Raw genomic sequence first — 20970 nt, 5'->3', positions numbered from 1 at the left:
ATATCACAGCAGGGGATCAGAACCAGGGTCTGCTGCTCAACATGGCTACACAGTAACCGTTAGGCTAACCCATCTCCGCACTGCAGTCCATGAGAACATCCTCGCCCCAGTTCCTTTTGATGATTTATCCCTGTATCTCACTCGCTCTCCAGACTGCTTTCCTAGGATGTCCTGAGTAGATTCACTTCAGTATAGAAGCAGACTATTCTCCCACGGTGATTGGACCTGATACTCAGACACCGCACTCACCAAGTGACTAATGGAGAAGACAACAGGATGGTTCTGGTGTAGCACGCTAGTTATAGTTAGGCCACAATGAGTTTATCAAAAGATTTTTGTCCAAATTGTTAAAAAATGTGAGCCAGGGGAATTTTTGTTAGAGTATTTAATCAATGGACGGGTGTGATTCACATAAAGTCATTAGTGTTTGGTGGGACGGCAGATATGGTGTATTTCATATGATAAAGAAGGGAAAATACATAGTGATTATTTTTCATCTGTAGGTATAGTAATCAATAAATTGATGAAAGGCGGGATGTTTTGGTATGTGGCACCTGGGATTATTATCTTTTAGTTATTTTATTATATTGCTAAACAACTGTCCAATGTAGTAAACTCAGACATTTTCCGTAATGTGTATTTTCAGTATTATTGTTAAGTGATAGTTAAGTGTAGGGTATTATAACATATTCTGGTTATTGAAGGTCAACCTATTGATTGCTCCATAGTGTCAACGACAGGCGATTCTGGTCCACAATGACTGTATGGTTCCTCGTTACTGATATATAATACTTATCTTCCCTCGGGAAGCTCAGTTTTCAGGTTGTGGTACTTATTTCCGCTATGTTATACCTTGATCATCTTCTCTGTGTAGGGTGTGCATTGAATCACATGTCCAAGTGTCCCGACAAACCCTCAGCCTCCTCACCCTGTCTGTCACTCTCCCCACCTACCCTGTCTGTCACTCTGCCCCACCTAGCCTGTCTGTCACTCTGCCCCACCTAGACTTTCTGTCACTCTGCCCCACCCACCCTGTCTGTCACTCTCCCCACCTACCCTGTCTGTCACTCTGCCCCACCCACCCTGTCTGTCACTCTGCCCCACCCGCCCTGTCTGTCACTCTGCCCCACCTAGACTTTCTGTCACTCTGCCCCACCCACCCTGTCTGTCACTCTGCCCCACCAACCCTGTCTGTCACTCTGCCCCACCAACCCTGTCTGTCACTCTGCCCCTCCTAGACTTTCTGTCACTCTGTCCCACCCACCCTGTCTGTCACTCTGCCCCACCCACCATCTGTCACTCTGCCCCACCCACCCTGTCTGTCACCCTGCCCCACCCACCGTCTGTCACTCTGCCCCACCAACCCTCAGCCTCCTCACCCTGTCTGTCACTCTGCCCCACCTACCCTGTCTGTCACTCTGTCCCACCCACCCTGTCTGTCACTCTGCCCCACCCACCCTCAGCCTCCTCACCCTGTCTGTCACTCTGCCCCACCCACCCTGTCTGTCACCCTGCCCCACCCACCGTCTGTCACTCTGCCCCACCAACCCTCAGCCTCCTCACCCTGTCTGTCACTCTGCCCCACCTACCCTGTCTGTCACTCTGTCCCACCCACCCTGTCTGTCACTCTGCCCCACCCACCCTCAGCCTCCTCACCCTGTCTGTCACTCTGCCCCACCCACCCTGTCTGTCACCCTGCCCCACCCACCGTCTGTCACTCTGCCCCACCAACCCTCAGCCTCCTCACCCTGTCTGTCACTCTGCCCCACCTACCCTGTCTGTCACTCTGTCCCACCCACCATCTGTCACTCTGCCCCACCCACCCTGTCTGTCACCCTGCCCCACCCACCGTCTGTCACTCTGCCCCACCCACCCTGTCTGTCACTCTGTCCCACCCACCATCTGTCACTCTGCCCCACCCACCCTGTCTGTCACCCTGCCCCACCCACCATCTGTCACTCTGCCCCACCCACCCTGTCTGTCACTCTGTCCCACCCACCCTGTCTGTCACTCTGCCCCACCCACCCTCAGCCTCCTCACCCTGTCTGTCACTCTGCCCCACCCACCCTGTCTGTCACCCTGCCCCACCCACCGTCTGTCACTCTGCCCCACCAACCCTCAGCCTCCTCACCCTGTCTGTCACTCTGCCCCACCTACCCTGTCTGTCACTCTGTCCCACCCACCATCTGTCACTCTGCCCCACCCACCCTGTCTGTCACCCTGCCCCACCCACCGTCTGTCACTCTGCCCCACCAACCCTCAGCCTCCTCACCCTGTCTGTCACTCTGCCCCACCTACCCTGTCTGTCACTCTGTCCCATCCACCCTGTCTGTCACTCTGCCCCACCTAGACTTTCTGTCACTCTGCCCCACCCACCCTGTCCGTCACACTGCCCCACCCACCGTCTGTCACTCTGCCCCACCAACCCTCAGCCTCCTCACCCTGTCTGTCACTCTGCCCCACCTACCCTGTCTGTCACTCTGCCCCACCTAGCCTGTCTGTCACACTGCCCCACCCACCCTGTCTGTCACTCTGCCCCACCCACCCTGTCTGTCACTCTGCCCCACCCACCCTGCCCCACCCGACCTGTCTGTCACTCTGCCCCATCCACCATGTCTGTCACTCTGCCCAACCAACCCTGCTTGTCACTCTGCCCCACCCACCCTGTCTGTCACTCTGCCCCATCTAGCCTGTCACACTGCCCCACCCACCCTGTCTGTCACTCTGCCACACCCACCCTGTCCGTCACACTGCCCCACCCACCCTGTCTGTCACTCTGCCACACCCACCCTGTCTGTCACTCTGCCCCACCCACCCTGTCTGTCACTCTGCCCCACCCACCCTGTCTGTCACCCAACCCCACCCACCCCATCTTGTCAGCCCACCCCCGCTCACCCTGTCTGTCAAACTGCCCTGCCCTGCCCACACTGTTTCCCTACCCTATCTGTCAGCCTTCCCTCATCCACCCTGTCTCTCACTCACCCTTCCACTTAACAGTGCTGTTTGATGAGTTCTCCAATCAGAAATCTAGATCTCCCAAAGATGACTATCTCACTGGCAGGCAAAACAGAGTTGTAGATATCTCATTTCACTTGACAGTTGAAGAATGTGAGAGTAAACCTTTGTGCCAGAGCTCTGCTCCTCTCAGAATGTATACACAAAGACCTACTGGAATTTAAACAGACTGCACACTGCTCATGTTTGCACGAACTGTACTTCTCTAGGGTGTAAAGTAGACAAGGATGTTCTTGCAAATACATTGATCTGATAACAGAGGATTCACCCAAAGGTGGTTTGTGGTAATGACTAAGATAGCCAGGTAAGCAATAAGGACAAATACCCAACCTTTTCGCACCTGTACAATCAAACAGTATGGACAGGCCACTTGACCACATACATCCTCACACACATCTGATAACCCATGAACATTTATCCATAAGTCATCTGCCATCCAACTGAAGACCATTATGGAGGAAGATCTCCATAATCTGTGCCTGTGATTATCACAGGAGCTACATTCAGGGTCCCATCAGGCTGGACATCAGAACAGCACAGGAAGGCATACATTGCTCTGTGTTACAGGTGCTCCTCAGGATCCCAGGGGCAGGATCTCATCCCATAAATCCCCCATCAGAGGCAGGGGAGGTCGAGGTGAGGACAGCAATGGAACTATCTGTTACCTCCCTTCTGATCTCACACAGCTTGTTAATTAGAACTTGGAGCCTTGTGGGAGGGGGGCCTACTTGTTGGATTGCTTTGAAGAAAGGGAAAATGGGTAAATGTATGATGAAAGGGTTTGAAATTCCTTGTATTCAATTGGTAATGTTTATGGTAAGATCCATTCTACCTATAAATCACATTTCGTTTACCTGTGAAGATCTGGGTTGGAATTTTCAGCAACCCATGCTGTCGTAAGAGACGAGTAATGGGATCAGGTGGTCAGACTTGCTGACTTCGTTGATGCATGTCATCATCGTATCTCAATTGCGTAGATTGATGCGCATGACGTCAATCACTGGATTGTCTTGGCTAGACGTGATTATTTACACACCACCATCTTACAGCTGGAATACTGCTGAGTAGCAGCTAAGTTAAACAACAAATGAACAACATCTTGTTTAATGACCAGAGCTCCAGATAAGCTGCGTATTTGCGTTAAATGCGCCTTAATGGACTGAAATGTGCTGACAATTCAAATCCAAGCATATCAAATACTCAACTTAAACTATAAAAAATTGAAATAAAATTAACGCATACATGACAACTATTTGATAAAACGTTTGCATATATTACAACTGTTGGATGAAATGATTGTGTATCAGCAAATTCACTTACCGACAGTAACATTTGGAACAGCTTCTGTTAAAAACATACTGTCAGACTCAACTGAAAAGCACATTGTGCCTAGTCAATGTACATGTTGTATCTTAATTAGGCACTGACTGGTGCCTTTCTTACAATGCCAGGTTTTGTGAATAAAAAATGGCTTCCCGGCGAGGGAGCCGCAAGTAGATGCTGACGGATATGCTACTGTTCACATAGTTTTAAATGATTTATAGGGATTGTTACAAAGCAGGTTTTAAGTTAAACACCCAATTTCAAGAAACATTAGGTTAAAAAAAAATTAAATACCATCTAAAACTTCTGGATACCCAATCAAATTTAAACACCAGGTTAGAATACCCAAATAACCAAAAGCTTGTCTAAAGCTCTAACAACAATGCTTTGTGCTGATTTTTGTTATGTGAAGCCACTGATCAATTTGCATTTGCACCTGTAAACTGGATATACATGGAAAAAGATGAACATTTGAACATGCCTAATCAATAATATCAAAGAATCTATGTTTTTCTGGTACACATAAACCTCAATGGACAGTCCCTAACACAGGAGTCGACTGTCACAAACTTGAAAAGAAAGCACTTTCCTATGCTGGGATGATGGTGTGGTGATGGTGTGGTTGTAGATTTGATTGATTTGATTGACAGCAGTTACACCAAACTTTCATATCTTATGAAAATAAAAATATGGCAGTACAGCTACAAAAATAATTTATTTTCAATTTTTTTTTATATAAAAATTGATCATTTAGCCTTCCATTATAGATGTAAATTCATATACATGTCACTGTGAACCACAGAGATAGAGAAAGTCACAGTGGTTAGTACGTGACCCAGTGATATTGAACATTTCGTACAAAAGGTAAAAACAATGTGAAAATGCATCATCATTGTTAAGTCAGCCAGTTATATTAAAACATGAAAGGATCGAACATTTTGTGGGAAAGATAACAAAAATGTGAAAATGCATTTGAGAAATTTTCTGGAGAGAGAAGCAGTCAACAGGAAAGTGGAGAAATGAAGAAACAATTCAATGTCAGAATAAAGCAAAAGAGGAAACAATTCAGTATCAGAATAAGACAACAGAGGAAACATTTCAATGGCAGAATAAGGCTACAGGAGAAACAATTCAATGGCAGATTAAGGCTACAGGAGAAACATTTCAATGGCAGAATAAAGCAAAAGAGGACACAATTCAGTTGCAGAATAAGACAACAGAGGAAACATTTCAATGGCAGAATAAGGCTACAGGAGAAACAATTCCATGGCAGAATAAGGCTACAGGAGAAACAATTCCATGGCAGATTAAGGCTACAGGAGAAACAATTCCATGGCAGAATAAGGCTACAGGAGAAACAATTCCATGGCAGAATAAGGCTACAGGAGAAACAATTCCATGGCAGAATAAGGCTACAGGAGAAACAATTCCATGGCAGAATAAGGCTACAGGAGAAACAATTCCATGGCAGAATAAGGCTACAGGAGAAACAATTCCATGGCAGAATAAGGAAACTAAAGAAAAAGATTCAGAAGATGTTTCAGTAGTGTAAAACTAGTATGTAAAACAAAATTGTATTTGGGTTAATATTTATGTTATATATTATCTTAGATTGTGTGCTTATTTCTCTTTGACTACTGTTATAGATGGTTACTGCAGATGAAAGGACCAGAAGCTCTATAGTGTAGCACCAGTGTGTGGTAGAAGTATTAAGATAACTGCAATGAATCTTAGCATCACACACACTCGAGTGGAATACTCACTGTATTTCTTTCAGCAACTGAAGAAAGTGATTTACTGTGAAAATAACCCAGTCAGCGATATGCTTGTATGTTTTGTTAATTCATGGAGGCTGCATGCCCCTTTGTCCTTTGCCATTACACACATGTCATTGTACACCGGATGGGATTTGGTGGAAGGTTTGAGGATGAAAGTCGGATTATTTTCCTTTTGTTTGTGCTTTTTGTTTCATTAAAAAATATTGGCAATAATTAGATATTTTTGTGATTGATGCTCACATTAGCAGGCAAAAAGTACTTATTGCAGAGTAAGTGGTGTACATTTCATGGTGTGTAATGTCAGTTTCACAGAGGATGAAATAGGTTACTGGAATTGAAATTTACAAGTTTTGAAATGCATCTGAGATCAAATGCACCTTCTTGGAAACAAACAGTGATAATTGTGTTTGGGGATATTGTGTCCAATTTTCAAAGCCATCCTGTTTATGCCCTTTACAATCAGCCTCTGATTAGATGAACATTTACTGTGGTTACGCCACAGTCTTACTGGAGAATGATGAACACGCGTATCATCTATGACTTGTGTTCCAGTGTGATGCCTATTACACATGGCCTGTACCGCCTGACCCGAACATCTGTAGTATATCTCGACATGAGATACTTGGCCAAGGCTGTGGTTTCTTTTTGTAGAATTGTGAAATATGTGATGGTGACATTTCTAACCAGATGTTTCAAACCTGTTTTTAAAATTTGCGTTAAGCATATAAAAAATGTATTTGTAAGGCTAAAGTTATTTAAGTTTAAATAAAGTGGAGGCAAAATGTTTTTGCAGGCTCTTTCATGTCTTTGTTTTTCTTTCCCATTTGAAAATTTGGTTAAATTTGAATAATTGCCCATATTCATCCTCGTACTTTAAATGAATGGTTTTTTTTTTTTGCAATTTCAAGCAGATTATTCCTTGTTGTATTTCAGTATTCAATAATAGCATTAATTTGATATTTTTACAGCACTAATTATTTCAAGTTGAAATTGGTGTCATTCATTCATATAAATAATTAAGATAATAGTGGCCATTAATCAATCTTGGTTTTACCTGTGATAAGCTTCAGTCCTTTTCTGATCGAAACCGATCGACTTTGAACCAACATAGTAAACTTACAAAAATTGTTGTCAGCGTACAATTACAGATGTTTTTGTCATGGGAAATGAAGCAGGAGAGTTTGTTTACAACTTAACTACCTTCATTATTTGGGGACTAGGCTTGCAGGACAACAAAGAGCTAAACCACGTGTAGACTGATTTTATTACAATAAAAATATCTTTGGTTCAGTCCATTGATCAAGATGTTGAAATAAGGGAGTGGTCTTTAATGATAGATATCGGGGGTTTTCACTTTTGGCACACATGATAGTTACTGCTTGCATTGTTCTTGTTTTGTGTTGGCCCAAGGATATGATTAGGGGCCATTACCATTTTAGTCAGGTCTGCAATATTGAGAAGGAATGAATTTTATGGCAAACTAATTCATTTTTTGCATTTTTTTAACAACAAAACCAGTAAGATTTTGATGTCTGAATTATGGTAATTTTGATGTCTGTCTGAATTAAGGTAATAATTATGATAATGCAATCAATCAAATCAATGAGCCTACGGGCCCCGGAGCTATTAAGTAGTCTCTTACAACTAGCATATATTACTGGGGACTAATTGTGATGTAGGTCAACACAAGGATTAGAAAGGAGTGAGTGAGTCAGTATGGTTTTTTGCTACTTTTAGCAGTTTTTCCAGCAATATGACAGCGGGGAACACTAGAAATTATAGCCTTGTGGGAAATCGATCCCGATTCTTTGTTGTGATGATAGAACGTTTTAACCACCAGGCTACCCCACTGCCCCTGTTTTAGAAAGGAGATATTGATACTATATTAATGTATGGAGAATTAATATGTATATATGTATATAGTTCTTCAATGGGATCATTTGCAATGAAAATGGTACATTTCATTTGATGAAATTGATTTATTATTGATATAAACTTACAGATTTCCTGCTGTCAGAAACAACTCAAGTGAACACAAATGTCAGTTGCATTTGTCATTACTTCTATGAAAGTCATTCTACATTTACAACCAAGATTGATAGTTCAGGTTGAAGTATAAAACTGGATGAGGAACTATGTTCCAGGTGAGCTGTAAGAGCAAGGCAGCTGTTCCTCATATTTACTGAAATTAGCGTCACAGGTGTCGTCGATTTCTACCTGACTGTCAGAGGGAGGAGGTGTAATGGCTGCTCTGAATACTAAGTGAAAGTGGTATATGCCAGTGGATTTGTGTTAAGTTTGTAAATAAGTAAGTAAATATGTTGCACTGCCTCGGAAGCATGTGAAGGTTTTTAATATCTAGCCACTGCATTTCATGGAATCTCAAGCTGTTCACAGGGTACTTGATCGGTCATACTCACCATGCTGAAATGCAGGAAGTGCTAATTTCATTGTAAATGCACATCTATCAAATGTCATGAAATTTTTAGAACATATTTTTCATTGATGTGTAAAAAATTCTTCGTTAATTAGAAATTAGTAAAATAATTAATTCTGAAAGAACCATCTTTTTTCTTAATGATCAGATTGAGCCAATTATGTATTGATGCCAGTGATCACATGAGGTCATTCATTTCATGTCGTGAGAGCTCGAGGAAGAATCGCGGGATATAATGAAGCCATGACTTGAGAAATATCCTTGAGTGTGTTCGCCAGTAACTTATTTTATGAGATTTGTTTTTTAACAGTCAACTTTTTACATGTGGACGTTATTAAAATTTTGTTGACATGAAACATTGTCTACCACATATGAGTAGTCTCCATTCATTGTCAGTATACAAACACTGTTGATCGAAACTTGAAATTAGATTTAAGTGGCTAGTCCTCTTGAAATGATAGTATTCAAACAGTACAGATAGAAACATGTTGGCCGTTTTTATCCCACCATACACACTGAAGCAGATTACAAGATGAGCAGGTCTCCCTACTGGCGCTGTGATCAATACAACTATATAGCCTTTTTGCCTGCATACCGCAGTTGTCATTCTCGGACACTCTCAATACATATCAGGTGACGGGCTGTGATGTTCAGTTTCTGCCACGAGTCAACTTAACGTTTGAGGAGGATCTCAATAACCGTGCTGTGAGCTGTGCTGTCTGTCTGGGCATGAAGTGCACTGTAGGTTTGTAATGAATGTAGGTTCGTGAGACTTACGTATGGAACATGCCCCTGTTGAACAGTTTCCTCCAGCACTTCTTGTGATAAATGGCTGTCTTTTGTTTTGTTCAAGTACAACCGCACTTCATATTTATCTAATTTTGACTCTTCTTTGGCAGTGAGGCTAGGGACTTGGTTTTTGACATGTCTGTTGTTAACTGGAAATATTGGCAGTAGCTATATTTCCTGTGGTAAGCAGGTCTCTTGTTAACAGTGCTGTCAAATGTTCCTGGGCACTGTTCCACAAAGCGATCTTAGCGCTATAACAGTCGTAAGTCTATGTTAAAGTATGGGAGTTACGATCAACTTAGCGCTAAGATCGCTTTGTGGAACGGGGCCCTGTTTGATTATTGTACATACATGGGGATAGCAGTGAGAACTGATTGGATTTCAATTGCTGTAAAAACGAATTTATCTGAAAAGGGAAGAAAAAAATTATACAAACTTGGCTGAACCACTTAAAATATTTTAATTATGTTTTACTAAAAACACATAATCACACATCTTCTTGTAAAAATTATCGTAATGGTGTAACGACCTTGAATCTTCAATGTTATCAAACTTATGTCTCTTTTCTCCGAACTATGTTACGAGCCACAGATTCTTTTGAATTGAGGATTGAAAAGGCATCAGTTGCAGGTTTCATTAACAGTTCCTAAATTGGAAAGTAAAACCAGTGAAGTGAACTAATCAAACATCGCTCCTGAAAGGAACACAACTTTATGTGTATTGATTGTCTCATTTTGTATATCGGGGAAATTGTGTCAGTATGTTCCATGTAGTACAACTTGGACCAATTGTCTGTCCTTGAGTTGGGAAGTCCAGGGCAAGATGGATTGCCAGCACCCCATGCTTTTCGTAGAGTCGACTCTAATGAGGATCAGATCTTCGTAATGCATGTTACCCCAGACTTGATTATTAACCAGCTGGAAGGATATAGTGGGACTTTTGCTGACTATGGCTTGAAACTAATCACTTGCTCATTTTGTGTGTTTTAAACAGATCCTGAACAGCTGCACTGATCCACAAAGATACATTCAAACATTTAGCACACCTTCCTTGAACTATATATCTCTATTTTCAGTTCCAAGAGACTCTCAGTAATATATGTTTCAAGGCTTGAAGATGGGGTTCCAGCCTGGCGACATGTCAGCGTTAGAAATTGACACTATTGCACTGAAAACAGTTTCTATCACTGCATGTGACACACTTCACTTGATACCCAAATTATGTTCTGATGTCATATCGTTGCACATGCTCAAAAACCTTAAGCTTACTATAGATGACATTTGTCCTATAGTCCTTGCCAAACTGTCCAGTAGTTAAGGTATGATAAGGACTAGTAGAAAATTGCCCTTTTATGGGTTTTGCTACCATATTCGTATATGTTATCATGATAAGGACTAGTGTATGAAAACAGTTTCTATCGCTGCATGTGACACACTTCACTTGATACCTGAGATATGTTCTGATGTCATATCGTTGCACATGCTCAAAAACCTTAAGCTTACTATAGATGGGAATTTCAATGTCAGGTTGAAGAAAATCAACTCATATGATGCCCAGAAATGTGTGTTATCTGTAACATCAATAATTTTGAATGATTTATTGATTCATGCAGACATACTGCAACTTGCAATATAAATTATTTGCATCTGTTCTCAGTCTGTATGTGTATTTGACATACTAATTTGTGTCTGGTAAAATTCCTAATATATATATGTAGAAGTTTGTCATGATAAATAGGCTGTAGTTTCCTTGTATGTGGAAATATTAAGAACAAATTGGTAACAAATTGGTGCAAGTTTAAAAAAAAGTTGTGTCAATGTCAGTGAGTCAGAGGCCCAATATAGGGAGATAAATGTCACTGGCCTGGACAGAATACAGAAAAAACTGCAAATTGTTTGCTCTGTTACAAGAACCACACCAGTTGTGAGCCTGATCTTAAATGTCACAGTCAACAATGATGTATGAAATAGAAGTCTGTAACGACATCCTGTTTGATGTCGTGTATATCCATGTACAATTGATGTAATTAAGCCAGTAGAGAATAGTCCAGTGCTAAAATAGTCCATCCACCCCTATTTGCCTCCTACGCCACTCCCGACCACCTCCTTCGGCCACATGCTGTAGAGTCCACTACTGGGTTGTGTGTCAGCAGGGGGGTGGGGGTGTATATGTGTAGAGACACTGACCCATATAGCTTTACACTAACCCCACAAGCTTACTGAATGGCGCCTCACGCCATTCACATGTATATCGTACCCCGAAAGTGAAGTAATCCACTGGTAACAAAAGCGTGCTGGTAAGTAGGCTGGTTATAGGGACTCAGAGGACAGCTATTGAAACTGTACGTGCTTCTGTTTGCATAGGGCTACCTTGGGGCTGACAAACACTGTCAATTTACCTGGAGGAGCAGTGTGTTGAGAGCAGATTGTAATTGACTAGCCTCCAGGCAAAACTGACATGATATCGACCTTGTTTGGAATAGCATGTTCAGGATATTCTAGCCTCTTCTCTTCTTTTCCATCGAGGTATGTGTAGTGTTTGATGACAAAGTTGATTAGCGACTAAGGCTTTTCAGTGTGTTGAGAGCTATGCATGTCTTGTTACGCAGCAGGTACAAGCGTGGCGGCCTCCGTAAGGAAGTGTGTTTGAGATTGAGTACGCCCCATTGAAACTGACATCTCTTCACACTTAAAGGTGTACAGATGATATATGTGATAAATTTTGTCTGTTTTCAAAAGAATCTTTGAATGTGGTTATATTTGTATCATTTGGTAGTGGTTAACCTTTTAGCTTCCGGATTACATTGCCAGTATCATATTCTGTTGATATGAATTTGCTGCCTTATGTCCATGTCACAAAATCTTATCCAATAATGTAAGCCATTTAAAATCCTGAACAGAGTACTGATAATAAATGTTTCTTTAATTTCACCTTTTAAATGAAAGATTGGTTCTGTTTCATGTATTTTACTTGGATTTTCATATGATGTTAGCAGCAGGGATTGCCATGATGTTGATATTGTACACTGCCCAGGGAGCTGGGAATGAAAATAATGGCGTGCACACTGATTCATTGACCAGGGTAAAAACAGTACAGTGCTTCGAGCAGACATTGTGTATGGAGACATATGCCTTTTATGAGTGGACTATTGTGGATGTTTTGTTGTATTTACCCAAATATATCTGAGATGTGAGAACAGTAATACAAATTTTATAGTCTTTTGTACAAAATATTTTTATTTAAACAATACAGTAATTTTATTTAATCCATCTAATAAAAACAACCCAAAATTACATTTGTTATAAATGTTATTCATGTAAACATAGTTTTCATGAACGGCAACTAGTTTAAAATAGGTCGACAGCACTCCATTATTATTGTGACAAAATTTGATCAGATTGTGAGACTTGGTTATATGGTTTAATTTGTGTCATTGATAATATCAATCACTGGTTTGTCTGGTCCAGGCTTGGCTATTTACAGGCTCCAGTTATATAGTGTACCCGTGGTGATCAGGCTCACTGACTTGGTTGATGCATGTCATCATATACCTAATGGGTAGATAGATGCTCATGATCTCAATCACTGGTTTGTCTGGTCCAGACTTGGCTATTTACAGGCTCCAGTTATATAGCGTACCCGTGGTGATCAGGCTCACTGACTTGGTTGATGCATGTCATCGTATACCGAATAGGTACGAACACAGACACATGCTCTTTACTAATCAGTCATTATGAACACATACACATGCTCTTTACTAATCAGTCATTATGAACACAGACACATGCTCTTTACAAATCAGTCATTATGAACAGACACATGCTCTTTACTAATCAGTCATTATGAACACAGACACATGCTCTTTACTAATCAGTCAATATGAACACAGACACATGCTCTTTACTAATCAGTCATTATGAACACAGACACATGCTCTTTACTAATCAGTCATTATGAACATAGACACATGCTCTTTACTAATCAGTCAATATGAACACAGACACATGCTCTTGACTAATCAGTCATTATGAATAGATTCCCTGTACAGTCCATCACTACGAGCAGTGTCACTTCTTCAGCGTGGTTTCAGCCATCAACCACATGTTCCAGGGCCTCTTAAGGTGATGTTCGCTTGTCAATGTTGTGCTACATTCCCCGACAACCTTGGGTAATTGCTCTCACCCGACCTTTCACCTTTGTGCACCTAGGTAAACTTGACCTACCAAGCAATGTTTACAACATACCCGGAATTGTGAAATTTGCTGAGTGTTAATGTACGATTGTGGTATTTGTTGAAGGGGCTTTGGCAAAAAGTGTGAATTTCAGTGGGTGTTGAACACCTTTGACATTTCCGACCTGGCAACGCCATGATACTTGTGTTTGAACTGGTGATTGGTACATTGTATTGTGGGAAATCTGGTTTGATTGCCATGTGTGGTATGGCAGTGTAAGGAGCTCTGTCAGGCCATAATGGCTTAAATGGAAGATAAAGCTGTTGTGTTTACCTGCTTCAGAGTAGGTGAGTTTGAACATAGGAACAACTTGAGCTTATGAAAGCATTTAGTGATTGTATGTATATAGTGGTGCTTCAGGTACGGGAGTTTTACTTTGGGACAACTTGAACTTATGAAAGCATTTCATGATCGCAGGTATGTAGTGGAGTATGAATTAAGGCTGCAACAGGGTTTTGCCAAAAGCGAGCCAGTTAACAATGGGGAACTGATTAACCGTTTCCTCATATCATTGGCTTTGAAAACAGCAAGTTGCTGGCTGGTGCTGATTTGAATGAATGGTTGCTGAGACTGATAAACTGGGTAAAGAATTTTTATCCTTTACCATTTATTTAGATATTCTTTGAGCAATCTAATCAACTTGCATGGCCCCTTTGATGTTTGCAAATATACTAATAAAAGTATACAGCCAAGCTTAAAAACTGTATGATATTTTAACAAGCACTGAACTCAGGCTTCTAGCATACTGTCACGTACTTCCCGCTAGGGCCCATTAGCTGCCCAGTGTGTTGAGTGTGATGAGTGACAGCTGGGTTAGCTCTTTCACAACAGTGGAAATAAACTTTGAAGCAATATCTATGTGCATTGTTGAACAGTGATTGGTTACACATGATCTATGAAGATAGATTTTGATATGGCAAGCAAAGGATGCATGTTAAATAATTTCATCAACATAAACAGATAAAAAGGATGGTGGAGGCTCATCTACTCTGTCTTGGAGACCCTGGAGAATAAATTAAAAAAGGAGTTGAACTTAAGTTGACAATGATTTGGCAAGTGTGCCTCACTACTCTGATATTAAGGATTGTTCTGCGCTCCATTTGGAGTCTATTTTGTGTTTTGTGGAAATATATTTTTAAATCAGACAACTTTATTTCTTGGACTAAATGTCAGTCCAAGGCTCATCGGATGCATTATTTTGTAATATCCCCTGATGGATATAGTTTGATTAAAACAAGTATCCCTGCGGTGAAAGCTTGTTTGGATTTCTGATTGTGTGTATGATAAGTTGACTAAAATTGATTTAGATCCCATTTCTGTATGTCATAGATTGATACTTACATCTATCTGTTGTGTCAGTAGACCTGTAAGTATTATATTGAAAATAAACATTTGAATGTCATAAAATGTAACTCCATTTTTCTATTGCGTGGTTTCATACACAATCAACTATGCAAACTGAATACAAGCCAACCATTAAACTATATGTATATGTTCCATTATGTGCTCCTTAGTATACAGCAAATGTGGGAAATAGTTTTGCAGCAATGAAGTTCGGTTTATATGCTCAAAACAGAAATATCACATAATTCTGTGCCATAATCCTGTATATTGGCTGTTATCACACTTAAGAGTCAGAAGTCCTCTTCACTGTCAACTATACATAACCAGTTCTTTCCCTGATAAGACATTTTTCAGGAAACTTAATGGCATATTATACAACAATCACTACACCCTTTTCATCCATGCTTCACGGAATGATTACCCAACACCTGTGAATTTGTCAATATTCACTTGACGCTTTTTTACCGGTGTAATTTCTACATTGTAGCACCACTCTGTCCTTCAAATTACCAAAGACCAACATCATTCATAACACATTGTGAAGAGGTATGTCTTCAGGTTTGACTTAAATTGAGACAGAGTTGTTTCCCATGGCTTGTGTTTGGGAAATTTATTCAATCTTATATTGGATTTTACATACATGTCTGATGAGGTGTGATGTAATATGCATGTGGCAGCACAGCTAGAGATGAAGGATCAGTTAAGTTGCAAAGGACAGTGATCTAAGGATTAACTGATAATACATTCATTGGTTATTCACTGTTATCTTACACAGTGGATTATCAAATGTAAGTGTTCATATACACAGAATACATTCATTCCAGGCAGGAAGTGACCATGCATGTTGTGAAAACATAGATTGACTGGAATTGCAATGTTTTTTTATAAAAAATGTGGAAATTATGAAAATAGTTTTCACAAGTGCTACTTGACCAATCAGACTTGTCACTTGTCATGTGGTATCCATGCACTGTCCATTCACTACTGATATCCTATCTTTGCACTACCACTCTGGTTAGTGCTTGAAATGATATAAATGTTAAGTTAGACCTGTCAGTTTTTGTGGATTTCTTTGTAAATATAGTGTTGGTAGGTTTTGTATTGGCTATGTTTTGTTTGACATTTTTGTCACATGCCTGTGTCCGTTGTTTTACACAGGACTCCAATTATCCAGCTATGGTAGCAGTAAATAATTGAGTCTGGACCAGGCAATCTGGTAATTGATTGAGAGTAACGTACCCGTAATATTGCTGACAACAGTATTACACTCACTCACTCACTCACTCACTCACTCACTCACTTGACTAAGCCTTCATCAAACACTCCTGAACCTTGTACGTTACATTCCATCTTCGATGGTTCCTGATTGTCAGACATGTATTTCATGTAATAAAACCTTAAAATTTTATCGCAAAGATAATCAGCTGGGCTGGTTCCTCATTAGCTGTGATATCAAGTGCACTTGTACATAATTAAGTTGATTATTTTGGAGTGAGGAATGATTTATGAAATATTGATGATGGTTGCCACAGCTGAGTGTGATAGTGTGACACATGTAGGCTGTTGGTGTATCTGCCTCTGCAGCAACACACAGCTATGTGATAACACACTTTCAAACCTATTCAGCATCCTTGACCAAAGTCCTTGGAGAGAACACAAGCCTGCACATACTTGTAGGCATATATTTCCTTATTTGTGTTTAATTACTTTAAATGTCACAGTCAGAGTTGAACTGTTTTTGTTTATTAATTATTCTTCAGAAGAGAGAAGACATTTGAAAATGCTGTTCCTCAATGTCATGAAATCGACTTTTTCTGTGCTGATAGGAAGTGTGTTGTGTATATATAGTCAAAGAATAATACAAAGTTTTGTTTCTTGTGCAATACATCTATCCTAAAATTTCTATGATGTGCTTGAGTCTGCATGGGTAGAAATATGCTGTTTTGTAAGTGTGTCACTTGGCACTGATAAAGACGTTCATGTATGAGCTTTGGAATTGAATTGAGCCAACAAGAATACTATATTCAAAGAAACATTTAAAAACCTGTCCATTGAGCATGTTCACATGTGTCTGTCCAGTTTGCTTGTGAGAAGTACATTTCTCGTTGGCTTAAAATAATACACATCATTACAAGGAACTATTTTAAAAAATGTGATTTCTTAGTGTGTGCTTAGGTCACAGGAACTTACTTTAACCATGCCATTGGTACTTTGATTCAAAGAATATCCAACCATGGTTAAGAGTTTTTAAGTATTTCAGTGCTTCATTGAGATAATCAAAATATTTATTTTCATACTGATGATCAAATAATCCCTTATCCACTTTACCATGGAGTTTGAGTCCCTTATCACCGTGATCATTATTCTGTGTTTGAGAGCACCATGACCTGTGCTTGTAGGCTTTGCCAGAGTTGTAAACGTACATCACACTTCTTATCACATTAACCTGACATGCCTTCATGTAACTGAAATATACAATTAAAGTACTGACAGAAATGTTAGCAAAATGCGTTTTGCCCATTCAAAATGGATAGAATTACTCACACACTTTTGCTTTTGAAATATCAAGTACCTACCGATCTACCTACCTGTCGTTTGAAGTATTCAAGTCACAAGGAGTCCTATCGACAATTTTACAGGAGGAAAATTTGAATAAAACAACAAGTCCAAAGACAGGGAAGTTTGGAAACGTACTATAGAAATATGCCCATGTTACTCCGTTTAATAATAACCATAAAACATCTAATCCACAAAAGGACAAGTCATTTGGAGAAAATTCTATATGTGCATCTTATAAAATATCCAAATTACGCTGCATTTTTAGTGTCAGTAGTGCTCCCATGATGAATGCTGCATTATACTTGCCTAGCCATTAAACAGGGTTAGAAACTAACAGCTTTTGTCCACTAGTCCTTATAATGATAACATATAGCAAAACCCTTAAAATGGGCCAATTTCTACTAGTCCTTAGGATACCTTTACTATTGGGCAGTTTGGTAAGGACTTTAGGACTAGTACCAATTTCTAACGCTGAAATAAACCATGGTACTCGACATGGGGCCTGTAGGAGGAAATATATTCAAGTTCTTTACACTTCACAGAGACAGAGAGAGACCATTTATTAGTTTAATTAGGGTGTATTACCGAACTGTACGGAAAGTACAATAACAGAAATATGTTGAGACCACCTCAACTCGGGTATGCATGGCTTGTGTGAGGTCATTACCTCAGGCTATAGGCTGTTGCATACATGCAGGAATAATTTCTATGTTTATCATCATCTTACCTGTAAAAGTTCCTTTTAAGGCCAGAATGTCGCTGAGAATTATGAGGCTTAAGTTGGTAGATTTTTCTAGCATTTCCGACAGCACTTTAAGCAACAGTTAAGTTGATGGTTAATGGGGATGATTCTCAGTCATGATCATATAACTCCGACAATGCAATTAGAATATATCACCCTCCCTTATACCAGACTGCAGTCTCCCTCACCTGTGTAAACTAACACTGTATTTTCACGCATATGGTTGGAATAGGTCCCCAGCACTCTACTCCTTGTGAGGCTCAGACATTGTGTGATGCTCATAATATCAACCACCTGCTTGTCTGGCCCGGGCTCTATTATTTACTAGAGGCTGTCATGTGACTTGAGTACTGCTAACTGCAGTATAAAAAAGCAAACAAAACATTTCATAGAAGTTTAGTTGATCAAAATTATGTGGGTCATAATTCAGCCGTTAACGATGTTGTTCCACAGACGTCAGAAGATAGTGGTTTATATCCAGCTGTGACCAGTCGACGCCATCATGGCTAATTCGCCAGTATGTTATCACTAATTAGAGGTCTGCTATTTTGCCCACTAATTTGCAGGCTTGTACAGGGGATCCAGATTGCCCATATTCTGCCCAAATGGGGAAAAAATCTTTAATATGGCCATTCTGCTTCAGTTCAAATTGTGATGATTGAACCTTTCATTCATATGATAGACCATCAGACATCTTTAGGATCAGATTTCATAAATACCTTGCAATAATGCTTCTTCATGTAGATATGAATAATAAGTACTTTTCAAGTTTGATACAGTTTATGAGAACAAATGCTGATGTAACAATTGGATGTTTCAAGGGAATGAGGGACACAAGCCATTGCTGTAAGTCTGTTATGTGTGGGTATGGCGACACACCGATGCAGTCATGCTTTAAGAGTGGCCTTGTTGGTTAGGGTAGCATGGTGGTTCATGCCTTGGCTTGTCATCCGAAATATGTGGGTTTGATTCCCGACAATGGTACAATGTTTGAAGACCAAATTTGGTATCCCAAATGTAATATGGCAGGAATATACTAAAACTGTTGTGAAGCACAGCTTAGTTTTGTCCATTCACCCAAGTGGGTAGAAAGGAAAGACACTACCTTTATGCATTGTGTGGCAGCATTGAGATGACCTCCACAACTGACTTTCCAAATTTTTCTGTAACAGTGGCATGGCCTAGTGGTAAAAGTCAAGTTTGATTCCCTGCATGGGTAATGTGTGAGAAAGAAATCTCTGCTGTCCCTTGCCGTGATAATGCTGAAATATAGTGGCGTGCCCCCAACTTGGAATTGTTTTACTGACCTCATCTGGAGCATGGTACAATGTGTGAAGCCCTTTCTGGACACTCCACCACCGTGGTATGCTGGAATAGTGGAAAAAGCACAGTAAAACCATAGCAACTCACTCACCACAGAAACTGAAGTCAGTTTCCTTAATGTATATGTCATAATGTTGCAGAAAGAAAGTTTTAATTATTAATTCCGTAAAAACACTGCTTTATGGTCCATACTATTGTAAGGGTGTGTGTCAGTAGGCCTTGCACCTGCGTAATAAACATAATGACTGTCAAGTTCTTCCCATCATCCTAATTACAGCAATAATTGATGGCAGTGTGGTCATGCTTCTTGGCTTCAAATCAGTCTAAGCAAATACCATTAGTAATTGGTAGTGACAGTGTGGTACAGTGCAGCGTATGGACGTCACATGTACAGCTGCAGGAGACAGCAGCACCCACGTGGAACACTGCTCCTTGGGATGTGGCAAACATCACCTAATACGCAAGAAATTATCATCACTCACATAGTTTGTTTGCATGCACCAAAGACCTCTCTACATGATATTCTTGCAAGTCCTTGCACTTACTGACAGATTGGTATTCATCTTAGTGTGAACCTCTGCTGCAGAGAGGGTGTGGCACATTCCCCCGATTTCGAAACGTGTTTAATTATAGATGTTTGATATTTCAAGAAATATGTTAAAGAAAATATGAAATGTGATAGCAAGTCCATGTTTGTGGGATTTCCTGATGACAAAGACATTTGGTCGTGTTAAACTAGTTTCGGTTTGATGCGAGTGTTTTCAACATGAAATGGATTGCTGCATTATTTAGGAAAATGATTGTTTTTTAGAATATGAATATGAAATATGAATAATTATGAGAGTTATAAAGGTATGATGCTCTGTCAGCTAGAATTTGCATTTCAAACTTTCAATGTTTTGTTTTCAACTTGTTTGAAATGTTCTTCCAAAACTAAATTTCCACTTCGCATGGCTGTAACTGACAAATATTTCACGATTTAAACCAATAGATTTAAATTCTTTTCCATTTTCCATTGCTTTGTGAGCCACTGTTCCTATTGCTGATAACAAATTACTCTCTTTGTACCAAAACAAATCAGGGCCAAATCACAGCTTTGCCAAGCCAAGTTTCTTGAAATTTATATGTTTCTTATTGATTTCTGTGACAATAAATCTTCATGGGTGCTTGGTAATTTCCGCTTTACTGTATTGTTTTATAAATAGCCTGCAGTACCCTGCATGTATATGTCTTTGTCTAAAGGGAACCAACACCCTGGACATTTTAAAAGCTGTTGAATGCAATTTCATATTTTACATTCATCCTTCTGTTGACAGGCACTGGTGTGATATTTTCTGTGGGAAATATAACCAGACACTGGAGGGGATTTCCTTAACCTAGGATCATCAGAGGTCTTGCTCCAGATTGTGGTAGGTGGCCGTGTTTGTT

The 20970-nt window shown here is 40.2% G+C and overlaps 1 protein-coding gene across 8 annotated transcripts in view; it reads left to right on the top strand.

Moving 5' to 3' along the window:
* The window catches only part of LOC139464606 (zinc finger CCCH domain-containing protein 10-like), a 188988-nt gene that overhangs the window by 74475 nt on the left and 93543 nt on the right, over positions 1 to 20970 (top strand). For 6 of the 8 annotated variants that reach the window (XR_011653122.1, XR_011653121.1, XM_071246131.1 and 3 more), the window contains one exon: positions 20859 to 20951. The exons of 1 other annotated variant lie outside the window; for it this stretch is intronic. The gene's annotated coding sequence lies outside the window, so the exon portion shown is untranslated. Of the gene's footprint in view, positions 1 to 11711; positions 11868 to 20858; positions 20952 to 20970 lie in introns of those variants that run through there. One more of the 8 variants, XM_071246135.1, reaches the window with a different exon arrangement.

The sequence above is a fragment of the Haliotis cracherodii genome, unplaced genomic scaffold, assembly GCF_022045235.1.
Source record: "Haliotis cracherodii isolate W230 unplaced genomic scaffold, xgHalCrac1.p SCAF_17, whole genome shotgun sequence".
NCBI lineage: Eukaryota > Metazoa > Mollusca > Gastropoda > Lepetellida > Haliotidae > Haliotis > Haliotis cracherodii.
This window is presented reverse-complemented; position numbering and strand designations above follow the sequence as displayed.